This window comes from Bemisia tabaci, chromosome 3 (genome assembly GCF_918797505.1).
Source record: "Bemisia tabaci chromosome 3, PGI_BMITA_v3".
In the NCBI taxonomy this organism is placed as follows: domain Eukaryota; kingdom Metazoa; phylum Arthropoda; class Insecta; order Hemiptera; family Aleyrodidae; genus Bemisia; species Bemisia tabaci.
The window spans coordinates 31811409-31827452 of NC_092795.1; the positions used below are offsets into that span (position 1 = coordinate 31811409).

Here is a 16044-nt window from a genome sequence, read left to right on the forward strand (position 1 = left end):
ATGTCTCTAGCGCACATGCAGAATGCATGTTCCAGAATGTTGAATGCTGAGGATACAATGGTGAAACTGCAGGAAGGCGTATCTCGTGTGCAGTATTTCAAAATGTCTGATCTCCTTTTTTGTTCCCCATCAAAAGAGATGGCAATAAATCGACGCTATTGCCTCAGAGAGGAAAACTCAGGGAAAATTTTGAAAAATAAAATTGAATATTTTTCCATTTAGAAAATTAAGTATGACAGGAGGTCTGAAACGTCGCAAACTGAGATTTGCGTTCCTGCAGTTTCACTGTTTCACCATCGCGTAATTTTCGCCGTATGATGTTGGAAAACAGGTTTGCGGGCGGTCTTTGTATAAGTTTGATCATCATTTTCCCTCAACCGCGAAAAATTCATACCTCGTTAATGTTAATCTGAAAAACTGTGGTAAAGTTAGAGGACAAGCCGATGTGCTCGGCAGTACAGGCAGTTTCGGCGAATCGCAGCAGAACTCGAAAAGCGTGGTGGATTAGTTTCAGCCGGTCAGCTCCTCCACAATGCAGCCCTGTTTTCCACTTTCGCAAAGTCAATAGGCAGACCGGCGCTATCCACACAGTGCCTGTTTGTTTCGTGGCCGCTGGGTAGTGCAGGACATGAAGGGAATTTATGTCAATCAGTAAATTTCCGAATGTAGGTAGAGGAGTAAACTACTTCTGGGCTGTCTCAATTAAACATTTAATCTCGCAGTTTTCCCTGTGCATTTTCGCTTCCGGGCAAATCGTTACTCGCAAATGTTCGTGTCGGATATCGAAGGTTTAACTCTGAATGCAGGGTGTCCAAGGCCACCCGTGCCAGGTTTTTTTCTCGGTTGTTTTCGGATGTTAAAAGTGAAGGACCACGACATTGAAAAAGGAATCGACCCCAAGGATTCCAAATTTTGTAGTCCTGAAACGCCCCTAGCTCCCCTTGAGGGGTAAAGGAGGGATTATGACACTCAAGTCGGGGTTATCGACCGATTTGCAATGCAATGGCATTGGAATTTATTGGAAAAGAAGTACGGAAAATATCGTTTTAAATTGACCCCTGAGATCTATATAATCGGCCCACCCTAGGTCCCGAAATGATCCCCGAAACGGGGTGACAGGACCCTCCTTCATAATTTCTCTTTGGTCGCGAAATTGACGTAGATTTTACGGAATCGGATGTGCGTGTTGCATATCCTAAAAAATGAAGACAACTCGCGTTTACAAAGACTAAAACTAATTGTAAGTTGATTTTAGTGATCAGATACTATGAAATACTGGACTGTACTGTACTGTAAATTGACGGCTTTTTTCACCTCTTCACTTGTTCAAACGCCGAATGAAAATTTGAACGTTGCCACATTGCTGGCAATGAAAAATTTATTTTTAAGGAAAGTTATGAATATGTTTCCTTGACTTTTTTAGACACTGTAGATCACACTGGAAACAAAAATCTCCGAAAAATCGAAAGACAAATATTTACAGATTTTTTCGGAAATTCATGATTAGTCAAAAGAAATTTGGCCACATCTAAAGGGTCATACGACGTTCCTCGAGCACGGAAGTATACAGGGAGTGCAAATCAGTAACACGAGGACAGGGGATCTAATACCAATAATTCGGTTCTTATCACGACCTATGAATACAACACAGAGTTGGTTGTGGCGCCTTGATGCAACTATTCGTGTTCCACGAATGTGCGTGTTGCCTATTCAAATATTGAAGGCGCTCCTACTTTTATCACTCCCTCAGAAATGCAGGAGTTGTCGTTAGTTGTAGCACCCCAATAAATGAGTACCTGTGCAAGAAAATGATTGCCAATCCTTTTACCACAAAAGAAGTGTCGTTCTCTGATTGGTCAACAAACTTTAGGCTCTCGTGGGATCTCTGATTTTTAACTTATTAAATAATTCCTGTAAAAACTTTGATGGATACTTTCGCAAAGGATTATTCTCTTCCTGGTAGTTTTATTCATCTCGATAATGCAAATTTCTATCGATTGGAAAAATGTAGCTTATATTTTTACTCTAAGAACGCACGATTTTTTTATTAGGTAACTGAGCTTAGGGTGTTCAGCCGGACCAAAATCATCGTTGCCATCACGAAAGAACGTAACACCATTTCAATGTTGCCAAATTTTCCTTCCCCCATTATACTTCTGTTCAAAAAAAAAAATTCCCTTCCCTATTTTATTTTTATCAGTAGAACCTTGGGAATCTCTGACTGATAATTTCACTGATTTTTCCTCTAATTCCATGCAAAAATCAGAAAAATTAGGAAAAATAATTGCACTGGTACAGGTACATTCTTTTTAAAAATTGAATTGAGTCAATTTTGCAACCTTGGAATGGAGTTATGTCCTTTCGTCCGGGAAACGACGAAATTATCTTGAATTTAAAATGATTCAAAATGTTTAGGGGCGTTTGACAATGCCAGGAATGGCAAGTAGATAAATAATTAAGAAGGCATACACTCCCGAACGTCGAACCGTCGATATGAAACTGTTAATCTCCCAGTCTTCATCAAGAAATGCACTCAGTCGCAGTTTGAAATGAACTCATAATTTTTAAGAAACGAATGATACAAAATGGTTATGTAAATTTTCATCACACTTTTTCTCATTATCTAAGGTCAATGTCACGCGTGAGAATCTTGGATTCGGTTTTCCTTGGGATTAACGTTTCCTAGATAAAGTAACTTTTTGTAATTTTTCTTCCCGCGTCGGAGATAAAACTGCTATGCAAAATTCATCGACTGATAAGTAGAAAGTAAATCATCTCAAGGGCTAGTATATACATCACAACCAGATTTTCTGATAGTGATGGATTTAAATTTTCGTCATAATTCTGAAAGGATAAGGGTGTGGTTTAAAACATGCCAATTTTTATACGCACGATAAAAGCAATAATCTCTACAAAAATATATTAGTAATCGTCCTCTGGAAGAGAGACCTCAAAAAATTGAAAAGTGATTCATTGATATCAGGGCACAGAGGAGTATTTTACGAAAATTTCTGCACTGAAAAAAAAAGTTACGGTCTATATAGACACCCCGTCCCGTTTTAGGCTCTGACCTGCTGAAAGTTCCAAGGTGCTACGCTCGGAACGCGGAGGGTATGTCTATATTCCACGGCCGGATGCGGAGTTTTTTTGTCCGTGTGTGGGTCAAAAACCCGATCAAAAGTGTAAAGGCGAATCAAAGGAATGGTAATTTAAAATTTTCAGTTCAAAGCACTTTGTCTAAGGAGAAATGTATTTTAAATTCTAAGCAGTCACGTTTAGGATACCTCGAAGTTTAAAAATTTGATTTTCCGACCCAACTCGACGAAAATTTCTTTATTGCAAGTTTTTTCCTTTGTCAATGTATATGCCCTTTTTCTCGAGAATGACCAAATTTCATTACCTATTTGTTGGTTTTCTATAATTATGTCTTCCTCCCTAATTTCTTTCTTTTCTCGATCGGAAATCCTTTTAAATGATTCCATTTCTGGTGGAGGGGCCTAAGTTCTTTTTTTTTCCATTTTTGGCCACCTTTAAAGAGTGTGTTTACACATTTTCTGAATTTATATTCAGTTATGTACTTCGGAAAAAAACGAACAATGCCTGTAAATTTGTGTCATTATCTAAAGCCATACCTCCAGTCTCTGACTTAAATGACGAAAATGAGTGATATAACCTTTGAAAAATCACTTTCGACCTAATTTTTCCACTTAAAATGCCTGTTTTTTCTCATTTTTTACAACACTGAAAATGTGTCTAAACGGGCATGAAAAATCGCCCCAACGGAAAAAAATTATTTCAGAAGTTTAAAAAAAATGTGGCCCATCCTTTAAACATTCAAGGAAATGTTTGATCATCTGGCCTAACGAGATAATCAGCATTCTGCGTCTCCTGTAGAATTCGGTTTTGTGGACTTAGGCCCTTCTGCTAGAAACCGATCCAATTGCGATTGAGACTCATAGTTCAGTCATCCACTCAAATTCCACCAGGATTTGAATTCCGTTCAAAGGCATGCCTATTGCCTTTATTTGAGGAAAATTACGTTATGGTCTGGCTCGGGGGAGAGGAGGGGAGCGTACCTGCGAGAGGTATGCTGGTTATCGGGAATAATCAAAGTCAAAGGCATCGTAGAGCAAGCGACAGGAGCTGCTCCCCTAGGAGACCAAGAGTGAGAAATTAGGCCAATCTCGTCAATCATTAAGCGTTTCAAAACGGTAGGGCCGCTTCTATTCGATGTTGCCGCTACTGCGTTGTGTTCGGAGCTTGAGCATGGATAAGATATCATGGTTGTTTCGATAAATGAAGGGTGAAAATTCAAAATCTGGTTCAGGTATTGCTGAGACTTACGATGCAATTATCAGCATTCTTGTAAAATGATTCGATTTCATTACGCACCGTAATTAAAACACGCTTCCCCGAGCAGGAGTAGCAAAATCTAAATAGCAAGAATGGATTTCCTCTAAAATCGTTTACTTCTAAAGCGTGATATTTGATACCACAACTACGCGCTTTTGCATACCTTGAAAAATGCAGGCGAATCAGTTCGCTTAGAAAATTCATATAATTACGACGTCGAGTTTTATGCAATGCTGTAATTTTACCCGCGTCTCTCGACGTGAATATTATTTTAGGACCCTCTTAAATCCACGCGTACAACTCATTCATATTCACGTGGGGTGCTGCACAACCTCATATCAAACACATCTCATATTTTTGAAAACATTCTTTATTTTGGAATTTCTAAGAGAGAACGAGTCCGTAATAAATGGCAGAGTGCGTAAGATAGACACTGAAAAAAAAACAAATATCGCGATTTATATCAGAAGTGTAGTAAATTCTAACATTGGTCTACTTGATTTTGGCTCAGTGATACTGTATGCGGTAAAATTCTGCAGACATCTGATAGCATTTACCATACTCTTGATAGATGCGATTAGAGTTAGGGCCTTTGCGACCACAGAGTCCGTTTGGTGATTATCATATGTATAGCCATGTCACTCAACTCATCCTTTTTTCAAGTATTTTGAGTCTTTTGAAAATCAAAATTTCCCACCCGACAACCAACGCGCGGATCTCAAAAACCTCGAATATCGGACGCGAAAACCCCGCTCGCAAGTCCCCGGAGTGATTCAAGAGGAGTGAGCCGATATATCTTGAAACAGCACATGCGCATCATCAGATGAGCCCTGAAGCGCATGGATCCTTCCTACCGCATGTCTCATCTTGAAACAAACATGTCTCTTATAAGGGAAGGACACGAGTATGGACACTATGCGCACGTGGCTTTAAAAAAAAAATGGGTTAAGTATGGCGAAGGAATCCACGGAGGACTCAACTCGATTGGCTACCGCGCCGGTCGACAGTTGACAACTACACTTGTAAACAAGAGCAATGTGCTACCGTACTCGACAGAAACCACGTATCGTCATGAGCCGTACGTCGGAGATAGGGTGTTTTTGTCGAACAAAACAATGTGGGCATCTTCTCGTCACGCGCCGAGCACAACCCCAACCCGATGCTCCGACCTCGAGGATGTCCACATTTGTCCATCAACATCGGATCCGCATTGTTTCTTATTGTCAGTTCATTAACACATATCTGTGCGCGGCTGTATAGCCCTCTTTTGTTTTTCGCATTTCGCAGTTTAAGGTGGATCTTCAGCCTTTGTGCAATGCATTGAGGGTACGATCGATTTTTTTCAAATTTTAACCGCACACTGGAAAAAAAAATACATTGGATCTAGAGTCCGGACTCTTGAAAACATCGACAAGAAAAAATACTCTTGATTCAATTAGATTTAAGCTTAAATCAAGAACCAAGCCTCTTAATTTGAGCGGATTTCCTTTTGATTTAAGCTTAAATCTGATTGAATCAAGAGTCCTTTTTCTTGTCAATGTTTTCAATAGTCTGGACTCTAGATCCAATGTGGTTTTTTTCCAGTGCATTTGGTTGATTATTTTGAGGAAATTGAAATTTGGTCCGTAGACTGATCAATATGGAATGTTCGTGCCGAAATTCATCCTTGAAGTCTTAAAATAAAGTAAAAAACTCTGATGCATTTTGCAACCGATTTCAATGTATCGATGTCGATGGTTAACTTCATAAACAGTACTTTTGTCTTCGTTTCGGGAAATGATTTTCAACTCGAGTACATTCCTCAAGGATTTATCTACAGACTGGAATTTCGATTTTCTCAAAATATAATTCACTTTAATATATCAAAAGGTCTCGATATACGATCAGGGCCGGATTTACCTACTTGCCGCCCCCTTCTCATTCGTTTTGAAACATCAATAAAAACCATTAAATGAACGTGCCAGCAGGGGAGGGGTGCCTAAGACGCGTTTACTCGTGTTGGAAATATTTTTTGCGAAAGCCCTGTCAACACTACTAGCAAAAGTTCACGGAACTTTGTGCAAAAGTTAAGTTTCGTAAACCTATCTCTGTGTGGACAAGGCCTTTCATTCATAAGAAATGAACGAAAAAATTACGAACGAACAAACATGAATGTGGATTAATGATTTTAACTTCCGCCGCCGCGCCGCGCTGACCGCACCGTGTTTGGCGCAATGCGTGAAGTATTCCGACAGTCTTGTAGGCGCTGTGAGTTTCACGCCGACCGCTGCTGAACGCACAGTGTTTGACGCAATGCATGTAGTATTCACGCAGTCTTTTAGGCGCTAATATGTGTTACATGCCGATCGCCGCGCCGAGGGATGCTCATTTTCATCTCAAGTCCTCGTCATCATAACTCTTTAAGTTGCTCAGTTCCGAGCCAAATTGCGTGTTTTAACTATTTGGTTTCTCTCTTAACTTGAATAATTAAAGGTGCTGTCTCTTGTATCTCTGAAAGACGACAAAATTAGAAATTATTTTACTCTCAGGAAATGAGAGATTTTGTCGCCTTCTCTCGTTTGCAATTTTTTTTTCTTAATCCGATTTTTTTTATACCTCCATTTAAAAAAATTGCAAAATTTGCCGCCCCCTATAGATTTGCCGCCATGAGCCGCGGCCCATGTGGCCACCCCCTTAATCCAGCCCTGTATACGATCAAATTCGCGAACCGATAACCATCAAAGTGTTGAATCATCAGTCTTAAAATCATCACTTTGCTTAGTTTTAAGATGAAAACTCGGCAAAAATGTTTCGTACGGCAGAAAATGATGAATGGTGGCACTCCATTCTGATCAAAATTTGACGGCCCGTCGAATTTTGATCAAAGAAGACTGTTGCATGGTGACCATCAGTCATCAACTGGTCTGCTTTGATCAGAGTTGGTTAGGAATTTGATCGAGTATCCAGACCTAAATATATTTTTATAGCAACCTGTCAAAGTTCTGTAGTTTATAAAATGCTGAAAATTACATGATAAATTTTCGTTCATGAGATAAAAGGCCTTTAAAATACTATTTTATGATGCACATTTTTACCGAGAATTATTGTTTACAGGAGCAATGAATTATTTTGTCTAAAATTAGGAAAAGAATCAGAATTTTTATCTAAGTGAGAATATTTGACCATTTGCCTCGGCATTTGACAAAATGTCTGACTTGACTATTTGCTTGTGACATTAAAAATGGTCAGCTCCGCTAATGTGCCAGTTACTCTCGTCGCAAAATCACGTTTTGATAGTATCAGCTTACAGAACAGCAAAAAACAATAGGATCTGTTCAAACGAATTTACGCCTAATATTACAGGAAATGTCGCTTTTCAAAAAACACCGCGTATGACGTCATCCACCACAATAGTGCATACCGTGATTTCTTCCACTTCAGACTTACCGATTGGTGATGCACAATATTTGCACACCCTATATTGGGGAACCCTGTACAGATCCACCAATGTAAACTTTCCGGTGCAGGGTGCAGGTGAACAGTATAAGCATGGGCACGCATGAGGCGCGTACATACGCGAATTAATGACAATGAAATTCGAAACTAAGAGTGTGTTTAATTAGGGACAGCACGGATTAAAGGATAATAATGGTGCCTGTACGTATTGGGGCGAACATGTTTTGAGCGGAGCATTCGCGTCATTGCTCCATAATTAAGCCGAATGGATTAAAGCGAATATTTTGGATAGCTGATCTATCACTTTACGAGGGACGCCTCGCGTAGACGAATGGACGCTGGGCTGAAGGAAAAACGTCGGATGAACATTTGAAGATTGCCAAATTTCTCGTGATAAAATATTTAGTCTGGAGGAAATTTATGAGTCTCCTCTTTTAAATTTTCAGGTACCTTGGATTAAATTTCGAATGAAATCCACTAAAAAATTGAAGAATAAATTTTTGTCGAAGGCAATTAGTCAAATCAGGCATTTTATCAAATGCCCAGGCCGGTAGTTAAATATGGACAGTTTATACGGAATTCTGTAAATTTATGGCGAAGAGTTCACGGGTTTTCAATATTTCGGGAAGAATAACTCTTCAAATCCGCGGACTCTTCGTATTCCTTCCTTTTTACATGCCTTTTGCACATTTAAATGTTAAAATTTTAAAAATCTTATGTTTTCTGACGTGCTGAAATTTTCATGAGAAATGTGCTTTTAGGATCTTAAAATTGTTTAAAATACTATTTTATGCTGCATATTTTTACAGAGAATTTTTTCTCACAGGAGCAACGAATTATTTTGTTTAAAGTTAGAGTAAAGAATCAAAATTTCAATCTAAGTAAGAATATTTGACTATTTGCCTAGGTATTTGACACAATGCCCGATTTGACTATTTGCCTTCGACGTATTCACAAATGCCCCTAAAAAATCGTAACTTATCAAGGGAAATTTGACAACGTCTGAAAGCACTTAAGACTTTCTTACTCAGCATGACAGCGTATCGGGTGTATCATTCCAGTTCCATCAAAATCACAGCAAAGCCACTTGACTGATTCTCGTTGTCGTTCAAAGAGTGAAGCTAGGTTGAACCTATGACACTGCTTATCGCTTCGGACTAAAGTTGCGATAATTGGGACTAATTTTAGAGGTTTGAGTTGGTTTTAATTAACTCTTTGCGGGGTGACTGATTCATTTTGGTGAATTGGTGCAACTGGACTCGGGATTATTATTTCACTTGAAGAGCTGAACGCATTGGTAATTTTAATTTGGGCGAGTTAAACTGAAATCAGCCTAACTGCATTCCAGTGACGTGGCGTATTTTGCCATACATCGATTGATCTGCCATTTAAACCTATGGCAAAGGATCGAGAAACAGGGTGTTCGCAACGAACAAGTAAATAATCGATCTTTTGCTACAGCTTCAAATGGGGAAATATCGATAATCGATCATTCACGCCCCGCCACAGCTGCATTCCACATTGTCTAATTTTCGCTCATAAAAATTGATCTCTATACAAGCAAAATTAATGTCATAATCTCTTGGAGCGTTCCCTTACTCCAACTTACCCCACTTGTTCGTTGCAACCACCCCACCACCAACCACCGTCTACCAATAGAATCGCTCCATTTTCCTTTTATCTTCTTTGTCTGTTGCTCTGTTTATTCAACCATCCGGTTCGCGGTTGAAGTCGTTCATAGTACGCACATACATTTTTCAAAACCGAGATGAATGCCTTTAGATTCAGACTTTAGGCCCTTTTTTTGACACTGGGACTAAAGTAGCAGAGATTTCCATTCTAGCCCGTCCACCTCACACGCCGCGCCGGCCGCGATGAATTCTTTGAAAGACTGATTGTGAGAGGAGGGGTCATACCTTTTTCAATTAGGAAATACGCCCTATTGAAAAATATTTGTATAAAATATCGCTAATTTCATTTTATTATTAATTGCAAAAGAAATAAAGCGTCCAGGAGGAAGAGGAATCGCGCGGAAAGAGGAATCGCGCGGATCTTTCCCAGAAAAAACTTCTCTGCATTGATTCTGTTATATATTGATGAATAAGGCGATCGTAGGAAAGACGTACAAAAACTAAGACACACTTCATTGTGAAACTTCTGAGTTAATTGTATGTCATATGAAGTTATTGACTTCTTGTAATCATTAATGCATGTTTAATCTGTGCGCAAAGATTCTTGAGTGACATCTACTCTGAAGCTGTTAAAGATGGAAAGAGAGAGACATTTTGCATCAGTCAGGATTGAAGGCGCGTTTTAACTGATGATACAGCGGAGGATGAGATTTGAAGACATTTTCACGCTGCTGGTCCTTAGTACAGGGGTGATTTTTGCAAGTTGGCAACTTTGGATTTTCCTCATTTATATCCATTGTAATTGTCGGTTAAAGGCGATGCAACCTGCCTGAACTAGAGTCGATTGTTTTACTTACATTTAAAAGGAGAGGAAATAGTTGCCAACTCTTAAAGAACCGTTTTTGCTTCAGCATGAGCTTACACTAAAAGTTACCCGATACTTATGAAAAATTCATTAAGCACATGAATATTAAATTCTAAATAGCCAACAAATAAAAGACTTACCAATTTAGTTCATTTATGGAATTTTCATTTCAATAGACAGTAAGAATTTCACAATATGACCATTGACAACAAATTTGGGGTACCAAAAACGTAGGAGCTAAGTAAATTTTTAGCACTTTTGAGGGAAACGCGTTTAATTTTTGAAAACTTTGCATGGTAGCTAATAACGCCTGATTGGACTTTGATTTCGAATATTAAGTTGGAAAAATGAGCTTCAGTGTCAATTTTTTTCACAAAGTATACAGCTATACTCTAGCAGGAAAAATACCAAAAAAATACCACTAAACCAATGGGTATATGAACGCTAAATGGTGAACAAAGAGCCAAAACGTTCCAAGTCAATAAATTAAAAGTTCATTCTGAACAAGAACGAATCAATTTTGCATTCTCCTTTCCTTGTGTTAATTTTTTAACTTTTAGTTTTTGTCCCAGTTGGCCATGGGCATATATTTGGCCAAAAATGCCGTACTTGTGTTTTTTGCCCATTTTTTTAGGTGTTTTTCTTGTACTTCATCGTTAAATCGGGCTATTTCGTTGTGTTTCTTTTATCATCTATAGCAGGAATTTGTAGTGAACTGAATAATATTCAAACTTTTCCAAAAATTTCACTTAAGTCTTCCATCCTTCATGTTTTTGCGGTTACAATATTTTAGGTTTTACCCATTCATTGCGTTTCAGTTTAAATCGTTAGACTTTTAAGAGTAAAGTGAGTCGCATGCGCGACTTTAAAGTTCAATTTTTTTTTCAAATGCGTCATCCATCAAAGCCAAGATGTGATTTTGTGATTAGGTCTGCAAGACTTTTCAGCAGAGTTTAATTTATAAATGCTAAAAACGCATGAGACTTAAGTCCCACTCTGCCGTGCCAAGGAAGAACGTCGTATGAACATTCGAGAGTTGTCAAATTTCCTTTGTTAAAATGTTTATTTCTGAGAAAAGTTATGAATGTTTTTCCTTGAAATTTTCAGGAACTTTAGGCGAAATTGCGAACAAAATTATCCGAAAAATTGGAAGAGAAATATTCATAAGTTTACCAGGAAATGTGCGTGTTATCAATGGCAATTTGGCAACGCCTGAAGGTTCATACGGCGTTTTTCCCTAGCACGGCAGCACTGGCAAATCGTGCAGTTTCATGCCCGTAACCTTGAACCCCTTGATGTCCATTCCTCTCTTTTTCTTCCTCGGTTAGATAATGAATCAATCGACGTCATGTCATACATGCTTGCAAAGAGCCTCTTTTTACAGTCTATAGTTCATGTCGATAAGCTCCTAATCGAGGCACAGTACCTACAAACGCCTGTGCAATTGCACTCGGTATGTGGGGAATTGACCCTGCAGTCTATTCACTCGAGACTCAGAGACAGGTTGTCTGTCGAAAAAAGTTGCTAAAAATATATGGTTTATCAAGCAATTAGGTTTCGTTTGTTGATATAAGACACTGAATGAGCACAAAAAATGTTTACAGCTCTGAATTTAATGGTTCAAAGATGAGACCGCAGATCTTAAACATCATGTATTAGCTTTAGACTAAATTTATTTATCGTAAAAATGTATGAATGGTTATTGTAAAAACCACTGTCGCTTTGAAACTTTCCGAACGTCAGATATTGTTGGGATCTAAGATATCGTTAATATGAGGTTCCATTTTACGTTATCGGAATCATTCTTAACTTAAACATGTTTAACTTTTTTCCCGATTTTTTTTTTTTTTCATGATGACCTGATGTTGGCTGATCAAGTCGAATTAACAATAGTGCCGAAATAAAAGCGACGACCCAAAGAAAATGGTGGGGGGGGGGGGGACGGCGAGTCAACATTGTTGCATAGACATGCTTATAACACATTTTGATTTCAAACAACTAAAAAGCATCAAACAACCAGAATTTCAGAAAGAATGAAAGACAAATATTCCTAGGAGCTGATTCTTCAAACTAATTTTTGGTTCACTCTTTCGAAGCATTATGATGGAGATTTCTTGTAATACTTTTTTATATTAGAGGCACAAACTTGTTTTTTTTTATTCCCCTCCCCCTTATTCTTTCCTTAAAATAAACATGGATTCGTAAAAAATTATATACCTGTAGCATTGCATTTATCAGAGAAGAAGAATAAGAACCAATAATGTCCCCCATCAGACTTCATTTAATTTTTTTAAAATTTACGTTTAGTTTGTGCTTCACACGTAATAGTAAAAAATAAATTTGAAAAATAAAAGATTTAAAAAAAATGTTTGTTCTATGCTCAATAATGCCCGAATTATTAGATTTGTGGAACCGAACTTGTGTCTCATGTACTTATTTGCATGGACGGATATATGTACATATTTTGTTTAGGCAATACGAGATACCGGAAACTCGGTTTATATGATCGTTTGTTTTCAGTATGTCTGCATGCACTCATAAATTTTTGACTTTGGACTATTATTATTAAACTAGAAAGAGAAGGTATAAAAAAATATCAATTTAGAAGTATATAAAAGGTGGAAGACGATCTACTCATACATTCATCTTTTGTAGAAATTATGGTCACTGATATTATTAATTTGAGCACATCGTGGCTATTCTCCTTAAAGGATTGAAATCATGAGATATCAATACCACGTACAAATGAAAAAATGAGAATATTATGAAAGAAAAATCAATATTTATTTTTCCATTAAATGTTTCACTAAGTTTAATTCAGATAATTGACTATGAAGGTCTAATAGAAATTCCGTCCAAGAGGGCAAATTGTCGATCCAACAGTGTTCAGCGTTTCAACCGGATTTGTTAGTTCTTTATTTTCCACATTTTTGATCGCTAAAACTTGAATTCCTCCCACTGCACGACACGCAAGGGAGTTTATCGCTTTCCAATGCAAGTTTCTTTTATCACACAGATTGAGGAGCACCGGATATTTCACACTAATCTCAAGACCAAGAGAGGAGAGAAACAAATGATTTCGAGAAGTAAATCCGTTAACAAAACTTTGAGCCTCCTAAGCTCCTAAAGGAAAACATTGGAATGAAAACCCCTACCGAAAGAAGCTTATGCAACGGGCCTTACACGGAATTAGGGCGATAGTTAGGTCTTCCGAACTGAGCTCTCCTTCTCCTTTGATTGTGGCTTTAAAGGCTTAGGTCTCGAGCTGTCAGATTTATTACTCTTTCTCGAAATAAGTTGTAAGCCTCGTAGCAAAAAGAAAGTGAAACACAAAGCTTCTTCTCCATTTGAGGTTGTTTCAGGAATAATCTGTAGTGCATACTCGACTGAGTCCAACACTCCAGCTACAGTGGCCCAGAGTGGAATGTTGGGCGTTTAAGTTAAACATTGATGGTGAAACTCCCAAACAACTTATCTCGTTTGCGATGCTTTCAAATTTCCGCTTCTTCTTTCTTCTTCATTGGAATGTGGATGTGTAGAAGGCAATTGGTCAAATCAGGCATTTTATCAAATGCCTAGGCCGGTAATCAAATTTTGACAGTTTACGGAATTCTGTAAATTTATGGCGAGGATTTCACGGGTTTTCAATATTTTGAAAAGAATAAATCCTCAAATCCGCGAACTCTCCTTATTCTTTCCTTTTTACATGCGTTTAATACATTTAAATGTTAAGATTTTGAAAAATTTTATGCTTTATGACGTGCTGCAAATTTCATAACGAATGTGCATTCAGGATCTTAAAATCGTAAAAAGCACTATTGTATGCTGCACATTTTTATAGAGAATCTTTTTTTACAGGAGCAACGAATTATTTGTCTAAAATCAGGGTAGAAAATCAAAATTTCAGTCTAAGTAATAGTCCAGTCAATAGAGCACATATAGGGGCTAAGTAGAGACAATTTCTGAGGAAACTTTCTGATATACTATTCCTATGTATTTTTCATCGCTGAATCCGAATTTCATATTTGCGAAAAGATCTGAGGCGAGCCAAAGCCGCCATCTTGAAAAAATGGCCGAAATTTGCGTTTTTCGGCCAAAAAACGGAAATAACTCGTATATTATGGAAATTACGGCAAAAGTAGTTATTTTCTAAATTAAAGTACATAAAATTTCCATTAAAACGAGTCCAAGATGGTTAAGATCGGATGATAACAAATGCCGTTACAGCGTTGCAAAGTTTCAGGCAATTATTGAAGTTAGGCAATTTTCGTAACTCTCCCTGCAAAAAGAGAGCTTTCAAGGCAATTAATCATTAAATCGTAGTAAGTGTAAGTATGAATGATAAAAGGAGTGCAGTTTTGAGTTCTTGACTTTCAAGAACGGCAGTGGATAATGGGGGGGGGGGGGGGTCCGTATAAGCGCAGCTGCAGGGTCCTCCGTTCCTCCCCCATTTTCATGGCCCGGGTGCGGCCGGTCGGCCTTCGTTCTCCGGGTTAGAAGTTCAATTTGAGTTGTAAAGGATGTTGTTCCAATGAAACCTCTCTTATTATTTCGGCACATACCTGTTAATAAAAAATCAGCTGAGGAACTTCAACATTTTTTGTCGAACTCTCACCCTATACCGTTTTGTTGACCTTAGCAGACGGCATGTGTATCCCACATTTTATGGTATGTTTTTTACATTTACACCGTGTGTAGATAAAATTGATGACAAGAATCCTACGTATATCATAAATGTCCGTATTTTGCTCCATCGAGTGATTTGGAGACAAAATGAGGATTTTCATCAAGATGCAACAACCATGTGTATTCCGCTAATTCTGTGATCGTTTTCGGCGGCTATCCCAAGGATATTACAAGATGCAGCTCGAAAACACCTGGAAGATGGCGAAGAGGATAAGCTTCATCAGTGGAAATAAAATTCCATAAAAGTATGGTCCCAGTAACATCACAAGCAAATTTTCTGAAAAACGGCGAAAACAAATCCTGTTTGATCCAAAGGCTCATGAAACGTTTCAGGGCTGAGAGCATGTCTGTATTTCGAGCAGAAGAAGTCACTGACACAATCAAAGTTTCAAAGGCTTTGAAAATTGCAAAACAGGGCGAAATTGCTGTAATTGTAGGAAAAGATATTGACCTCCTTGTCCTCCTTACAGCTCAGTCAAGTAACGTCAAAAATGCTTTCCCTCTAAAATCAGGCAAAGGTGAGACTCCTTAAATACTTTTCAACCGAGGCAGCCTTGAAAATGGAGTGAAAGCCGAACACATACCGTTCATTCATGTCATTAGTGGGAGTGACACAACATCATCACTTAACATCATCACTCTTCAGGCAAATCAAAGTTAAATTTTTAGCAAACCCTGGGGAACAACTCAGCTTTAATAAGTGAACCAGCAGCTCAGATGCTTAAAAAATCAGGCTCAAAGCAAGAAGAAATTTCTAAAGCAGGAAAATAAATTATTACTCCGGTTATATGGTTTCAAGGGTGAGCAGAGAAAACTTTGGCTGAATTTAGGTATGAAAGCTATGTTCCGACTTTTTTCCACAATGTACAAAATCTCGCTTGTCTTCCACCTTCAGAGGACGCTGCCACATTTCATGCTCCTATCCTCAAATACATAGCAATGGATGAGCATCAAGAAATACGCGTGTGACAGGGGGTGGAAGAATAGCAAAAATGGCCTCATCCCCATAGGGTAGGCATTACCTTTAAAATCCCGCTACGGGCGAAATTTTAAGCAAGATCTCATGCAAGTACA

General features: G+C 38.2%; 2 protein-coding genes across 2 annotated transcripts in view; one reads left to right on the forward strand and one right to left on the reverse strand.

Annotated features, from left to right (window-relative positions):
- The window catches only part of LOC109043938 (seminal metalloprotease 1-like), a 30706-nt gene extending 21136 nt beyond the window's left edge, over positions 1-9570 (reverse strand). Inside the window, exon 1 of the mRNA XM_072298178.1 lies at positions 9398-9570. The gene's annotated coding sequence lies outside the window, so the exon portion shown is untranslated. The remainder of the gene's footprint in view (positions 1-9397) is intronic.
- Positions 1-16044, forward strand: part of tok (tolloid-like protein 1 tolkin) — a 68355-nt gene that overhangs the window by 9161 nt on the left and 43150 nt on the right. The window lies entirely within an intron of this gene.